The 17715-nt window shown below is 36.2% G+C and overlaps 1 protein-coding gene across 1 annotated transcript in view; it reads right to left on the bottom strand.

The window, feature by feature from the left end:
* The window catches only part of RIT2 (Ras like without CAAX 2), a 288645-nt gene that overhangs the window by 124000 nt on the left and 146930 nt on the right, over window positions 1-17715 (bottom strand). The window lies entirely within an intron of this gene.

Below are 17715 nucleotides of genomic sequence, written 5' to 3'. Positions count from 1 at the left end.
TTAGGAGAGAAGGGGGAATCAACAGAGAGCAGAGAATTTTGGGGGCAGTGAAACTGTTCTGTATGATACCACGATGATGAATACATGTCATTATACATTTGTCAAAACCCACAGAATGTACAGCGCTGAAAGTGAACCTAATGTAAACTATGGACTTCGGGTGGTAAGGATGTGTCAGGGTAGATTCATTGACTTTGACAAATGTACCACGCTGGTGGGGGATACTGGGGTGGAGGCTGTGTCTGTGAGGCAGGAGGTTATGTGGGAACTCTGTATCTTATGCTCCGTTTTGCTGGGAATCTAGAACTGCTCTAAACACGGAAATCTGTTAAAAACAGCAAACCTGTCCTGTGCTGACAACCCAGATCAGTGTTACTTCCTGCCAAAGTTCCTGCTGCCTCTCCAGTCTACACTATTTTTGAGTTTTCTCTTCTGAGCTGTAGAGCACGTCTCACATGGAGTACTAATCCTGACCTTAGTATACAGTACTCCCACCTACCTGCAGTTTCGTTTTCCATGGTTTTAGTAAGCCAGGTCAACCAGGATCAGAAAATATGAAATGGGAAATTCAGGAAAGAAAAAAACTTGTAAGTTTTAAATTGCATGCTCTTCTGAGTAGCATGATAAAATCTTGTGTCCTCCTACTCCAACCCTCCTGGATGTGAATTACCCCTTTTCCCAATGTATCCATGCTGTTTCCACTAACCACCCATTAGTCACTTGGCAGCTAACTCAGTTATCAGATTGAATGTTATGGTCAGGTGGTGCTTGTATGAAGGTAACCTTATTGAACTAATAAAGTTCAAGACCAGCAATGCTGGTGGTTTGGGCACACTAAAATAGGAGCTGTTAAGTGCGTCTTTCCAGTGAAAAGGTATGTGCCTATAAGATGGGGTTTAGTCCTACTTGCAGTTTCAGGCATCCAATGGGGGTCTCAGAACATATCCCCCGCAGATAAGGGGAACTGCTATATATTCCACCCTGCATTGTTAAAAACACTTTCATATGTGAAGGCCACATTTTCCCAGCTCAAGTGAACACTTTTTCTATAAAATCTAGGCCAGGAATGGACTAATGATGATTAAACTAACACACAAATTAATATATTTTAATACTAGCTTAATTGGAGTCCATTGAATTATACATATTCTTAAGCTATTTAAAAAGAAAATCTCTGTTCTCAGAATACCTTGCTGCTCCAGAGAAATAATCCAGCTAAAGAAGCTGAGATCTGCATTCCAAAATGGTCTTGCTCATGTTAAATATAATCTGCCACTGTGCTGCCTGAACCTTAACTGTCCAGAGTCTGGAGTTGTATCAAATATATAAAAAAAAACACATCTGAAAATGCAACTGGAGAAAACACCAAAGCTGTTTGGAAAATAAAGCAACTAGAATTATGGATATGAAATATGCATTGGTGATAAAATGCTTATTAGGAGACTAATAATATTTTTCCTAGATATAAAAATGACTAAATAAAATTACCTGCAATCCTTTTGTCTTACAAAGAATATTATCTAACTTATTCTGCTTTGCCCGGGAATAAGTTTGTATACTGAAATGTGCTGGCTGTTCTCTGGGTGGTCCATTCTCAAAGTGGTCTGGGTTGGGTTTGTTCAAGTGTGGTAACTAACACTGATTAACTCTGCTCACTACAGTAAGTTCCATTAGGATTTAAGACAAAAAAATATTACTATAGCACAGCAGACTTTATTGAATTTTTCTATATCTACCTAAAATCCAAAGTCCAAGGCATTTCAGAGACCTCAGATTTTCACCGTGACCTTTAAATCTAACTCTGATTGTAAAAACATGGACTTGGTAATATTAAGAAATGAACCATATTAGAAATGAAATAGTACCTTTGAAATGGGTTTGTGTGTTATTGCTAGTAAGGAATTTCCAAATATCTGTAACAAAGATGGAAGAGAGAGAGGAGGAGTCAAAGATAGAAAAACCTATTGTCTTTATTCTATCATGGGCTGGTACAACTTTCTTTAATTTTTATTCCTCTTTGATCTTTTTTTGCTCTCTAATAGTTATAAAAGTGTTTTTAGCTCAGATTAAAACAATTGTCACTGAAATGTGAATGAACAGCAGGATTAATCTCTTTAAGAAATCTTTGCATCAAAACGATCAAATTTTAGTGACTCATTTACTGAGAGATTGTGAGCTGTGCTCAGGACAGCCAGCCTGATTAGAGCTCTTTGTCTATGTCATAAGGTGAGGGCATTCAGTAAAACTCACAGCTTAGCCAGGCTCTGGCAGCTGCGTGTCACTCCTATCACATCCCTAGGTTCCCTGTGGTGTCAAAGACATGAAAATGGGGAAAACAAGAGGCATTGCCACAGTCAAAGCAGATAAAAATATTCTCTGTCAAAAGGCATTGATGTCATAGACTATGAGTTTTGGGGGCGCCAAATTCCAGCAGAAATCAACAGAAAACCTACGGGAACCTAATCATCAGCAAGACACATGTAAAGGTTTCAATCTCCAGTGAAGAAAAACTTATCCAAGATGTAAGTGGCATAAAATGTCATGAGAGAATTTCACTGCTTCCTGAAGTAGTAAGTTAAGAACAGTACGGTTATTAGCAGAAACACGTCTAAAGTAAACATGTTTTGAAAATACTGCTAAAATAGTAGTTCAATCAGCATATGAGCTGAATTGTGATAATAAATGAAATACATCTTGGTCTATTTCTGAAACTGATAAATAATGGGCTATGAAATCAACTCTACAGAGGAAATAAGATAGGCAGCTTTGTACAGTAAAAATTAAGATAATTTGCAATTATAATCTATTTATATAAAATTACAGTGTTTTATGTGGAACAAATGATACTGTATGATAAGGCAATCACACTTATTGGAAGGTGAGAGTTTTCTGTACAAAGAGGCAGTTGTGAACAGTTTTTAGAAGGCAATTTTATATGAAAATGTTCAGGCACTAATCAAAACTGCTCTGTAAAAAGAAGAAGTTTTATAGCAAAGGATTAACTTTTGATTTCACCACTCCAGATAGCTAGCATGACAACAAATGCAGGTGGTTTGTTCAGTCTATTCTCCGGTTATGAATATTCCACTCTGAGAAGAGAAGCTTCAAGTATAAGTAGAGGGATGAAGTGAGAGAGCTTCCCTCTTATCCTCAATGAGGAAATGGGCAGAGTTTTGTGATGGGGAATTAAGCTTTGGCATTTTAATCGCATGCAATCAGATATAGGATATGAATGGGAAATGTCTCTTAAACCTTTTTACCACACCTCAGTCTTGATGGTTTTAGAGATTCTTTTTTCAGCCGTAACTATGTTACCTTATTTCAGAATATTCAGACCCTCCATTATGTCCTTTGCATTGTTTGCAATGGTTACCACTTAAAGACTTCACATTGATTAAAACTTTTCCCTATTTTCTGAAATTAAGTACAATAAACAGGTACTTTAGATTTCTTGCTGTTGAACCCTAATTTCCTCAAAATGGAACGTTTTCCTCTACATTATAAACTTAGGAATTCTAGTTGAATTCTCATCAAAAATATAATTACATCTGTCAGTTTCCAAATTTGAATCATTTGGGGACAGAAAGACATCTGAGCAGAGTTCACCATTAAAGTAACACTGTTTATAACACCAAAGTAAAAAAGCTACTCTGGGATGATGAGATTAGACTGTTCTGACTGAATAATGTAGGACAGGTGAAGAGCTCAAACCTAAAATTCAAGAAACCTGGATTCTCATCCAGGATGTTCACTAAAGAGTTGCATTAGCTTAGGAGTGCTATTGACTTTGAGTAAGTCTCACTGCTGGCTATCAATTGCAAAGTCTGAGATCTCTATTAACTGACATAAAGGGATTTCTTAGTCACAAGGTAGATTTGCATAGCAATGTGTACTTAGGAAAGCACAAAAAGGAACACAACAAACTGATAAATGTTTTTTTCTGGGATGGGAACTAAATAGTGGGGAAGGGGGTGGGTACATACAGTGTAAGGCAATCAAAGACAGTCTTTAGATTGGCTGATACTGTTTTAGCTTTTTAGAAGTGTTTTTGTGAATCATTTGTAAGAAGGTGCTTCTGGTGCATTAATTTTCAACAAAAAATCCAAGGAGATACAATGGAAAAAGGGAAGTGTCTTTAATAAATGGCACTGGGAAAAACGCAACTCAAAGGAGTAAGAATGAATCTCTATGGTACATCACACAAAAGAGTCATTTCAAACAGATCAAAGAGCTGAATATAAGACCTAAAACCATAACTACAGAAAAAGGTCAGGAGTAAACAAGTAAACTTCTTGACAATGGTCTTGGTCATTATTTTTTACAATAGATTTGACCCCAAAAATAAAATCAATAAAAGCAAAACTAAACAACTAGGACTATATCAAAATAAAAAAGCTCTCTAGCAACAGACACTGTCAACAAAATGAAAAGGCTTACAAACCACATAACCAACAAGGGGTTAATCCCAAACATACCTATTAATAGCAAAAGAAAAAAACAAACAAGTAACCCAACTTAAAAATGGGCAAAAGACCAGAGTAGACATTTTTACAAACAAGCGTAGAAATGGCCATTAATTACTTGAAAATGTACCCATGACTCATCATCAGGAAAACGCAAATCAAAACCACAGTGAGATATCACAGCACATCTGTTGAAAGCATATTCTCGAAAAGATGAGGTATGACAAATGCTGCTAAGGATGTGGAGAAAAGGGACATGGGGACGCTTTTGGTAGAAATAGCAACTGGCACACTCACTGTGGGGAATATGGAGGATCCTCAAGATATTAAAAATAGACTACCATATGATCCAGCAATCCCTCTTACAGGTATACATCCAAAAAAGTCATCATCTCAGAGTCTGCACTCTCTTAGTACATCTAGATTACTGTCTTTAAGTCATTCAAATATGAAATATGTGGCATCATTTAACACAGTTTACACTTTAAAAATTCTTAGTAATAGTACACACTTCCTCTATATTGCATTACATGTAATCCTACATACAGGGGTGGGCAAAAGTAGGCTTATAGTTGTCCATATGGAGAATACAATAATTAATAAATAATAATATAAGAATAAACTGTTTCATGTACTCAGAACTGTAAACCTATTTTTGCCCACACATATTAAATTGAGCACGTTAGACCAATAAATATAAAACTACACAATTTCAAAACAATTCATGAAACAGTCAGACTAATTAAATAAATTAGTAACTAAATCCCAGCAATATTTAATAATCAATTACTACTTATAGAACATATACTGTCTTAATTAATGCAGTATCTTAATCAAGATACTTAAGGTAATTTATTTTTAATGAAGTACTTTTTAGTCCATACAATTTAATGCTTTATAATTTAGGGGAAATTTTTGCTTCTCTTAAGTCTAAGATATCATTATAATACCTCATATGTGGCATGCACCATACAGTCACTTAATGAGTTTTAAAGTTAAAATGGTATTTCTGGGATTTTTCACAGCACCTACCTTCAAGTCAAGATTTAAATGAGTCAAGGTCAGTCCATGCCAAGACAGAGGCAGACACAAGCCCCTATTGAAGTTAAGCTAATCCCCAGATACAAATTAGTTTTAGGATGGGCCAGGTTAGCAATGCATGGTCTCATCATGCAGTAGTAGTTTTCAGTAAGAAAAAAAAAAAAAAAGCTAAAAAAGCACTCCTGGCAAATACTTTCAGTGAAAGTTTCCTCTGATGGTATCGGCCAGATCTAATACCATGGCATCATCTCCCTGCCTTACACTTCTACCACAGGCTTCCTTAAAAGGATAAAATATTTTATTAATGTGGATTGTATTTCAATAACAAGTATGTAGGGATAGCAGTGACTCTGCTTTGTAAGGTGAGGCAGAGGGGTTGGACAGGGAAGAGAGAAGTCGGAGAGTTAAGTAAAAGGGAAGAAATGAAACTAAATCACACCAAAGGTAGCAAGGGATGGAATCACATAGTCAGTAAGGAGAGTGTATCTTTAACAATGATCCAAAAATAGAAAATGCAACTCTGGGCATTCCGAAGACTTTCTCAGCAGATCTGTGAGGTCAAACAAAACTACTTGCATACACTGTTAACATTTTACTTGCCTTGTTCACTGTGCTGGAGGCTGTATCCGTGCTGCACAAACAATATCGGGTAAAACAGCTGGTGTTGGCACGAACCAAGGCAGTGGCACCAAAGCGAACTAACACTATTGTGTTCTTCTTTGCTGCCACCCTCTCACATTATCAAGAATGGCATTTTACTTTAAGAATAAACTTAATGAAGCAGTGAACATTATTAATGTCATTACATATTGGCCCTTGAGTTCATCTTTTTAACAGTTTGCATAACAAAATGAGAGGTATGAATAAAGCACTTTGGCTGCTCGAGTTAATGCACAATGGCTGTCTCGAGTTAAAACCTGGACACGATTGTTTGAGTTATGAGCTGAACTGGCTATGTTTTCATGGAATGCTCTTTTGGCTTGAAAGAATAATTAAAAGATAAACCATAGTTGTCAGACTTGAGGAAGAGGCATACATTCTTTTGACAATTAAGGAAATGGAACTTTCATTTCAAGGAGAACCATGGACAGTATTTGTGGCAATTAATAATATTTGGACTTTCAAACAAAAATTAGAATTTTGGAAAACTTGTGTCCTCTATCATGAGTTTAACAACTTCCCACTACTAAAACACTTTTCAAATAATATTGACAGAAAAATTAATAAATCTGATGTTTGCATATTGTATACTCAAACATGCAACCATTTGAAAGATCTATATAAGTTGGTGAATATTTTCCAAAAGCTCAATGCATGATGTTACAAAACCCAGCATGTTTTGGCAAAAGGTGCATTAAAAATGCAAATCATTAACCAATGAATTTTAAGGTAAGAGTACTGTACATGGCTGTGAAATCCACACGGCAACTAATTTTTAAGAAAATTCCCTCCTTGAATTTTCCTGTATTGTCAAAGGAGAATACCCACAACTATCTGGAAGAGCTACAAAAATATCTTCACTTTTCTGAGCTTGAATTTTATTCATATACTCTAACCAGAGCAGGTTTAACTGCAGATTGACTAAAGAAGCAGAAATGGGAATCCAGCTGTCTTCTTTTAGGCCAGACATTAAGGAGACTTGCAAACACATAAACCAATGTCACTAACTGGGGGTGGGGACTATAGGTTTTCACTTAAAAAAAAAACCTGTTGTCAATGTTCATGTGCAATCAGTTTACTGTAATTAATTTGGGGGGATAAGTTGTTTTCATTTAAAAAACCGTTGTTGATACTCATTTGTAATTAGTTTACTATTGTTCATTTAAATGACTTATAAATAACAGTAAATTTATAAGTTCTGTTTTAATTTTAATATGACAAATATCAATAGATCTGGCTCAGATAAACAGAAGCTCCCTGAGGGGGCGGCATTTAATAATTTTAAGAATGTAAAGGGACCCTTAAGAACCACTGGTCTTTATGTTTACTTACCTATAAAATGTGCATAAATGTGTCATAACTACGATTAGTGCAGACATGTAGTCAGTCTAAATTAAAGCAAATTATTGTGAATGTAAATATAAACTTAGAAGGGAACAGCAGGGAAGGGCAATTACAGAGAAGCCCATAGGGAGCTTCAATTTTATTAATGGTTTGATTCTTAAGTTGAATGTAGAGTTTATTGATGTGCATTTTATTGTTATGTACTTCATGATAATTTATAGATACTCTGACATAGTCATTATTTCAAAATTTTAAAACATAGGAGTAGGATTCTAAATAACAATTAAACGGAAGATGGCAGTGGGAAAATTTGTAAGGTGATTGGAGTATGCTAATGCTTTGTTTGACAAGGTAATAAGAACGTCTATAGTTTCAACTCATGACAAAATAAAAAACAATTGTTTGTGAAATATTGAATAAAATAGAAATGTAAGCTATAATTTCCAAACAATGTGAGGGATAAAAAAAAGGAGAAAGAATTGTTAAGTAAAAACAGGAATGCATTGAGAGAAACAAAGAAAAATACCATAAAAAATTAAATAAACCTCAGTCTATGCAAACTATTAATATTGTCTTTAAATGAGCCTTTACAATTACATTTAAAATTTAAAAATTTTTAAATGCTATTTCCAAGATAATTTAAAAGATGATAGAGAAGATAAAGGAATAGAGAAGATTACTTAAAAAGGCATAGTAATAGGAGATATAAAGCAGTAAAACAAGATAAAGGACATAAAAATAGAAAATTTAATGTGAAAAATTCAACAATCACATACTCATATGCTCTTAACAAAATCATCTTATATATGTTAGAAACTAATAAAGGTATAAGAAAACATGAACAAATCATCAATCTTAATTTTATAGCACCTACAAAAACTCTGCAGCTAAAGTTGTAATGGTGAAAAACTACCTGCTTTCCCTCTAAGACAGAATTCAATGGAAGGATGTTTGTGCTCCTTATACTGTGTTACATGGACCTGGAAGTTCTTGCCACTGCAATATGGCAAGAAAGGGAAAGAAAAGCATATAGTCTCAAAAGGAAGAAATAAAACTGTCTCTGTTTGCAAATGGCAAGGTTGTTTACATAGAAAACCCCAAGAACTATGAAATACTCTGAGAACTAGTAAATTCAGTGAGGTTTTAGGATACCATACTAATCACAAAAATCAGTTGCATTTCAATATACTGACAAAGAATATTTGAAAACAGAAATAAAACAATACCATTTGAAATCATTCCAAATTAAGTATCATACTTTGGCATGAATCTTACACTTATAGTATCTGCATGATGAAAATTGTAAAGTGCTGATGAAGATATCAAAAAATATGTGGATGGGTATATTATATTTATGGGTTGGAAAACTCAACATAGCAAAGATATTAATTCATCAAAAATTAACTGATAGATTTAGTAAATTTCTATAAAAAATCTTGAGTTTGTGGAGAAAGTTATAAAATTCATATGCAAAGGGAAGACACTAAACTAGGTGAAATAAATTTTTTAAAAATAATGGAATTCGTTTTAAAAAAGATGTTATTTGTTTATTTATTTTTAGAGAGGGGAAGGGAGAGAGAAAGAAACATCAATGTGTGGTTTCCTCTTGTAAGCCCCCTACTGGGGACCTGGCCAGCAACCCAGGCACGTGCGCTGACTGGGAATCAAACCAGTGATCCTCTGGTTTGCAGGCCAGCACTCAATCTGCTGAGCCACACCAGCCAGGGCTAAAAATGGAATTCTTAATGTTAGGGCTTATTATAGATGTAGTAATCGAGTCAGTTTGGTACTGGCAGAGGGACAGGTACATAAATCAATGGAATATAATAGGAAAAACAGACATAAATCCATACGAATACTCCTATATCCAATTAACTTTAACAAAAGTCAAAGAAGCATTTTAATACAGAAGGGTCAAATTTTTCAATAAGTGGTGCTAGAGCAATTAAACATCATTTAAAAAAAAACATTATATACAAAAAAATCTGAAATGCATCATGCACTTAAATGTAAAACAAAACTTCTAGAAAAGAAAATGGGGAAGAGTCTCCTGGACCTAGGATTAAGTGGTGTTCTCCAATGTGACAACAAAATGATGATCTATAAAAAAAAATTATCTCATCAAAATAAAAATAATTTTACTGTACAAAATATTCTATTAAAGAAACAAAAAGGTTAATAACAGACTGGGAGAAAATGATTACAAGTCACATGTCTGATGAGACCTTGAATCTAGAATGTATGAGGAACTCTCAACACACACTATTAAAAACCAATTAAAAATGGTCAAAGGACGCACACAGACATTTCACTGAATAGGCTGCATAGGTGGCAAAGAAACACGTGAAAAGATCACTAATCACTGGAGAAAATGCAAATTAAAACCACAATGAGGCATCACTAGATGTCTAACAGAATGTCTAAAGTGAAAAATAATGATAACCTCTAAAGCCAGCAGGGGTGAGAATGTAAAATCCTACAGCTACTCTGAAAAATACTTCGACATTTCCTTTCAAGACTAAAAATGGATTTATCATAAGACCCATCAATTCCACCCTTGGGCATTTACCTCCATGAGCTCGTGTTCATGAAGAAACTTGTATTTGAATGTGCACAGCAGCTTCATTCATGATAACCCCAAACTAGCAACTACCTCAATGTCTTTAAAGGATGAATGGATAAGCAACCCACATTACAGCCAAACGGAATGCTATGCAGTTAAGAAAGGGAACACATTATTTGTATACACAAAAACTTGGCTATACCTCAGAATATAATGCTGAATTTAAAAAGTCAATCTCTGAAGGATACATATTAGGTCATTCCATATATGTACCTCAAGAAGTAAAATAACTGTAGAGATAGAGCATGGACTGATGGACCAGTGGTCGCTAGAGTCTAGGCGCTGGGGTGGGTAGGGAATGAACTGGCTCTGAAGAGTAATAGCAGAGAGCCTTAGCAATGGCACACAGTCCTGATTGTGGTGGGGGTTATGTATGGGACAGAATTGCATGAAATTTTATTTATTTATTTATTTATTTTAAAATATTGTGCATCTATGTTTTTTAATTTTTTAAAAGACTTTATTTATTTATTGTTAGAGAGGAATGGGAGGGAGAAAGAGAGAGAGAGAGAGAGAGAGAAACATCAATGTGAGGTTGCTGGGGTCCATGGCCTGCAACCCAGGCATATGCCCTGAATGGGAATTGAACCTGTGATGCTTTGGTTCGCAGCCCATGTTCAATCCACTGAGATACACCAGCCAGTGCTGAATTTTATTTTATACACATACACAAAAATGAGTATGTGTATAACTGGTAAAATGTAATAACTACTATGGATTAAACCAATGTCAATGTCTTGTTCTTGATATTATTCCATAATTGTGTACAATATAAACACTGGGGATGCTAAGAAAAGAGCACATGATCTTTTCTACAAATTTGTTTGCAATTTCCTGACCCCCTATAATTACTTAAAAAATAAAACATTTAAGGGAAAAATAGATTATATATTTCCTAAAACATGTTGTTCAATGAAGTTGAAAAATTTCCAGTGTACGAACAGCAAGTACTCCTCTTTCTACGCACTTGAAATTCAATCTATAGGTATCATTCTTTCGGGTTTGCAGAATTGCCTTGGTCTCTAAGATACCTATACCCATACATATAACTGTACACATACATTCACACACACTGACTATTACATTCAGAGCCTGACTGAGAGCTGAGACAGATTCTTACAAATATCAGAGTTAGACCAGGCCAGGATCCATAGGAAAGTGCACGGAGAGCTGAAATCTTGGATAGGACAATAAAAATTTAAAACTTCACACACTTGGTATATGTTTCCTTTTGGGAGGCTCATTTAAGTGATTTGTTTGCAATATTATAAAAGATCAGTTTAGAGCAGCAATTTTCAACTGGTGTGTCAATCCCTGTATAGCTTTTCTATCCTCTTTTTCCTTAAAAAGAAAAAAAAAAGAAAGAAAAAGAAACAAGCTTATAGAAATAAACAAGAAATAAGCTTTCACTAACTTGTCAATTTTATAAATGTGGTCAGCGATTCCTAAAAAACACAGTTCAGTGTAACGCCATTTAAATAAGGAAGGGAAGCGAGCAATTACAATGTCAGTGCAAAAGGAATAAACACAACCTCTGTTCCCATGGACACCGAGCTGCCAGGTGGAAGGCTTTTCAGTTGTAGGTGCACAATATACTCATACACAGTGAAATTTCGATTTTTATGACATTTTCCTGGAGAACTGAATTTAATCTGTAATATTTTTAGACCTGCTTCAGAATCAAGGGATTTGTTAAAATAGAGGGTATGTCCTACCCCCCTGGGTTTCAAATTTAGTAGAATGAGGATGGGGCCTGAGAATTTGTTTCCAACAAGGTTTCCAGGTGAGATGAATACTTCCAGTTTGGGAGAACATACTTTGACAACCACAGTTGTCATCTAAGATGAGTTTGACCATACATGGAAAAATTAGCATACCTCTTCTGGAATGGCCAATAATTTACGAGTTTCTCATCTGCCTCCACCTATTTAGTTTTGTTAAGTTCATGAACTAATGAAAGAAAAAAAAGCACTGATTTATTCAAAATTCTGCTGTTCAGAATTCAGTCACTTCAGAATTGCTATTATACATTTTATAGCTGGAAATTAGAAAAATAATTTCAAAATTGATTTTGCAAAGCCCTTACACCAAAGCCTGTCACAGTGTTGTACACTGGGCTGCAATGGTGGACATTCGTGCCCACATCTCTATGAAAATGGCTTTCCCCAGGAAGGGTATGACTTAAGGCACCAATTTTCAACCAGTGGGCTGCAAGAAGATTTAAAACATGCAATACCTGACTATGTAGTCAAAGGCTCTCTTTTTCCTTTGACTGTCAGATAAAAAAATAACAGCTAACACAACAATAGCCATCTGGGGTGACTGAGTAAAAATTATACCTATTGTTTTGTCAGATTGACAAAAATATAAAATATTTCTTGGTGTGACACAGAATTTTAGTAATTAGTTTATGTGAGCCGTGAGATGAAACAGGTTGAAATCACTGACCTAAGTCATGGGGATTCTGCACCTGAGGGTGGCCCTGAAGCATCTGACAGCTGGAAATGCCTACTGACGAGACCGGCTAGCTCTGTGCTGGACAGGAAGTGCTTCTTTGAAGGAAAAATTGGGTGTACATCTTGCATCTGTCACTGATTTGTACAAAGATACAGAAATTGTCTCATTAAAGATTCAGACTCAGGACTATCTGATTCTTTTGACCATATACTTCATCACTTTCTAAAATATATTTTGCTAAATATATTTCTTAACTATGTCTTGAGAAGTCCATCATAGACGCCCACTGTATTGTGCGATGATGCAATGACGACCCAGGTACCACTGAGTGGTATAGCAGATTTTGTCCCTACATGAAAGGTCTCCACATCGCAGTGTCATTTTGTCACCTGTGATCTAGCCATGGACTGCATAATTATGGAACCTGAATAGTTAGTGCTGTTGCTTTCACCCAAGCTACCACCATTCCTCATCCCGAAGACCAAGGCTCCTAACTGGTTTTCGGCTTCCGTTGTTGCCTTACCCGAACAGCCAGCCTGATATAAAATTATATTCATGCCACAACATGCTCAGATGTTTGAAATAATTTCTCTTCACACATATGTGTGTCTGTATATATTACACATACATATTATGAATGTATGTATGCATTTATATGTGTTATTCATAGACCCAGTTTTTGCAGTGTGCAGTTGGGATACACACACAGATTGTTCATTATCTGTTTCTTCTGCTATAATTTCACGTTCTTCCAGATAGAGATTTTATGTCACGTTCTCCCCCAACAACCAGATTTCTAAAAGAATACCTGCTACCCATTGAACAATTAGCAAATATCTGGTAATTATATCAAATGAAAAATGTTAGCAAAAAAAGTGTCAGAAAACTGATTTGGATTCAGATTCTAGTTCCACAACCCATCACTTTAGATAAATTACATAAATCTCTAAGCTGCATTTCGCTTTGTTTTCCATCTTAATTGGAATACCTTTGCATTTTAAATGAAATGAAATAGCATATAAAAATCTTATGAAAAGAAAAAAATAAGGCTGCATAATTGACATTTGATTGTTTATCCCCAAAATATTGGGTAAATTACCAAACCTTTATTTTCCCATAAAAAAAATAAACACTCATCATTTGGAAAATGTGTTTATATGGGTTATCTAATGTACTGATGATGAAATATGACTGATGTGCTACTTTTCTAAATTTGATTAGTATTTACAATTAATCGTTGTATTACAGTATATCCAACACATTCCTGTACCTATTGATGTTTTGTGTTTGATTGTGCCTTCAAGGCTGGCCTGTCTATGCAATTACTCTGAGGATGCTTGATGCATGTATACTGGGCAGGCTGGTCTTGTCCCTGGCCTCCCCCTGACCCCGGCATTCATGCCTTGTGCCCACTCACAGCCCCACAATTCATTTCCTATTCTTAGATTTACTTTTGCTGGTCCTTCCTAAAAGCACTATCATCATTCACTGATCCTTCCTACCTGGTCAGGATGCTTCTCCATTTGGAATCTTCATTACTCAAAAGTATTGCCTACATTTTCATTTCTAATTCTCAATGAGAATTGCATGTAATGCATGATGCCCTATTGTTCAACATTTAGTTTTATTGTTTAATACGGTTTTCTGTGTACTTCACATGTGTAGATCTCTTCTGAGAATGGAAAAGTCCTTGAGGACAAAGACTGGCTTACTCATTCATTTACCTTGCCAAGATACCACCTCTCTGCAAAGATAAGTAGATGCTTGATATAAGTCTAAATAGATGTAATTTTTCTTAATATAGTGATTCTTAATCTGCACAGCTTCCACATGCCCCTTGCAATACAGTAACCGAATATTTTCCTTAGCTATCTCACTGAAGAATACACAAAGGGTCTTTCACAATCCTAAGTCAGCATTCGAAGAGTTAATCAGGCTGTGGAAAGCAGACTTTCAAGGCTTCAAGCTGAGTATTAAGCTGCAATTAGACTGTCAGCACTGAGTGGTTTGTCATGGTCTATCTTCAGGATAAAACAGTTTGCAGTCTGCGCCTGATATAAAACCTCGCTAATCTACCCCTCAAATCCCTGGAACTCATTCCACTCATAGCACCATTTTCACTTGCACAGTTGGTCAGGGTTTTGCAAAAACGAAAACCGGAATTAGCCCTTCCACTCCCCAGTGTGACTGCAGAAGACATGATAAGTAGGGACAAAGACCATGGAAGCTCAAGGTCCTCATGTTGCCTGGGACTTCAAAAAAAGACATTACAATAGTCTGGATGGACTCTGGACTCATTCATTGTTTACCTGATTAGAACAGTGCTTTTCACTAGTATTGAACCTCATGTCTTTAACTCTTACTTTTCCTCACATTCTTCCTCCTAACTTCTGGCTATTACTGGCTTGTCCAGGTCTTGGAGTTCCCCATTCCACATCCAGAGTTATCATTCTAATCCTTCCTGCTTCAACTTGCCAACAAAATGCAATTGCTTATGTCCCATTCTCTGAGGAACATGCTAAGATTCTAAAGCTGGTAAAATTGAAACTAATTTATGAAAAATAACAATGGTTCGTAAGCCACCAGTGTAACATAGTGAGCCTTTCAAATCGGAACACCCTGGGCAATGCCTCTCAACTCTAACTAGCTGCGTGGTCTTGACCAAGTCACTGGGTATATTGAGGAGTCGGTTGATAAAGGTACCATACAGGAGGCTGTGCATGTGCTATGGTGAAGAATAAATGCAATTATGTGTGGTAAGTGCCCGGCACAGAGTTTTTCAAATACAAAGTGCATCATCAACATCATCAGTATCAACATGACTATTGTGTCCCTTCAATACTTTAGCTCAAATTAGCAAATAATGGTAAAAATAGCAGGCACTAAAAATGCATTTACTTTTACTGGTAGAAAGGACCAAGGATTCACCAAAATGCACTAAGAAAGCAGCCCCTACCTACTCTACCAAGCAAACATGGTAAAGAGTAGCTTACTTCCAACCTCTTTCAATGTAGATTGAGGAGGAAGAAGAGCTGCTGAATGAGGGCCCCACTTCTCTGTCTCCCAGCACTAAACCAAAGCACCAGCATGACGTCCTCCAGCCTTTTGAGAGTTTAACCTTGTTACTCTCAGAATGAATCTTCACAAACTGCCTTTGAGCTATAGATAATGGAAGTGTCAGCATCTTTGTTTTTTGTTTTTAGATGAAAAAACAAAAACAAAAATGAGAGACCTAACCTTTAAATACTGATATAATAAAAAAAAGTACACATTATCTGGGTTGCAGTCTTAATTATGTTACAAACAGCAATAGTTTCTTAAAGTCAATTCCTATCAATATATCCACTTCTCAAATATCATCGATCAGATGCTTGTCTTAAAACTATACAGGGCAGTTCTAGGATTAAAATAAAGTGTGAATTGAAAGCATTTTGAAAATGAAAACCAGTCTGCAATTACAAGAAAAATTATTTCCATTACAAACACCATAGCCAGAAGCCAAATTCGCGTAACAACACTTCATTATCAGAGACTTGGGTACATGAACATTTTTTAAAAGATTGTAATTTGGGTTTTCATGGTTATTGCACCTTCTGTGACTATCTTGTTTACTTGCTTTTATCTAAAGGGAAGTCTGTCAAATCTGCAAAATTACTCAGCTTAATGTTGTTATGGGTACTTGTTTTGGGGATATTTGTGATACAGGCAATTCATATCACTGATAAAACCCAGTTCCAGCTGAAGACAGAGGTGCTGTTGGATATCCCTTTGGGACATGAAGAGGACCGCTCCTGAGCCCAGGAAAGCAGGAGCAGGGCCAGGGGAGGGAGGCAAAAGTCCATGCCAGCCAGTGTTGGAATCATGAAGATCAGTCTAGAGAGAATCTGATTACCTTTTGCCTGAAGATTCTATGTTCTCAAATTCACCTGCTTTATCATTCACTTATAGCTCTTTTGGCTGACATACAATCAAAGGCTTATATTCTCTAGGAATTCTGGGAAGTGCAATAATGGTGGTCCTGTCATGGCTGATGGGACACTTCTATCTCAGGGTGCTCCCTCATGCCACTCCCAGAAGTGCTGAAGAAACAGTGAAGCACGCCCACTCTCCAGAGGAGCATCTGAAGTTTCCAGCACTAGATGTACACCTCTCTGCTTTCTCTCTGGCAGGCGTCTGAGAATAGATTCATATTTAGCTAGTGAGAAAAGCTTGAATTTCTATGTCATAGTAATGCAATCATATTACACTAAAAATTGCTTTGGAGAAAGATAAACAATAAAGACAGAAGAACAGATGCAGAGGGGACAAATATTATAGCTCCTAAAAAACAGCCACCTCTTTAAGATGCTTAGGCTTCCAAGTAAAATACACAAGTCATCATTGATTTTGCATGAAATGCATTGCACAAAAATCATAGGAATATATCTGTGTTAAGCAAAAATTCATACACATTGGCTCCATATGAGAATTTTTCACTTTAAGAAAACTTAAAATGTATTAGATAGAAAAATCTAAATATATAAAACATTTAACATAGAAGAAAACTAATTGCTGTAGCAAAGATTCTTACCTTAGCAAAAGGGTTTATTAAACAATTCCATGTTCTTTGCCCAGGATTCTGTGCATCAGAAATCCAGACAAGGCTCAACTGGGAGGTTTTTCTGTTCCATGTGGATTGGTCTGGGTACCTTATGAGTGTATAGTTAGATAGAGGTTGGTACTGGAACATGCCGACTAGCTTTGCCCACATGTGTGGTGCCTTCACAGGGACAGTTGTGAGACTGTATGTAGCTTTGTACACATGGCTCTCTTCAATGGCTGGCTTGGTCTCCCTTACATAGTGGCTGGATCCTAAGAGCAGATCTTTCAAGTGCCAAAGGCAGAACCTATTTCACTCTTAAGGCTTCACCTTAGAAGTTACACTACTCTCTACTGCTCAGAATAAATCACAGGACCAGCCCAGATCCAAGAGGATGGGAGAAACAGACTCTGCCTCCTGATTGGGGAGTGGTAAGGGCACTGTAAAGTTGCATGTGGCATGGACATACTGTGGTGGCTAACACAAAATACCACAGGACCTCAAAGACTTCTTAGAAAAAACATGTGCGTCACTTCTTGGAATTCTCC

This window comes from Phyllostomus discolor, chromosome 9 (genome assembly GCF_004126475.2).
Source record: "Phyllostomus discolor isolate MPI-MPIP mPhyDis1 chromosome 9, mPhyDis1.pri.v3, whole genome shotgun sequence".
Lineage (NCBI taxonomy): Eukaryota > Metazoa > Chordata > Mammalia > Chiroptera > Phyllostomidae > Phyllostomus > Phyllostomus discolor.
The sequence above is the reverse complement of the archived record's forward strand: the minus strand, read 5'-3'. Positions and strand labels throughout refer to the sequence as shown.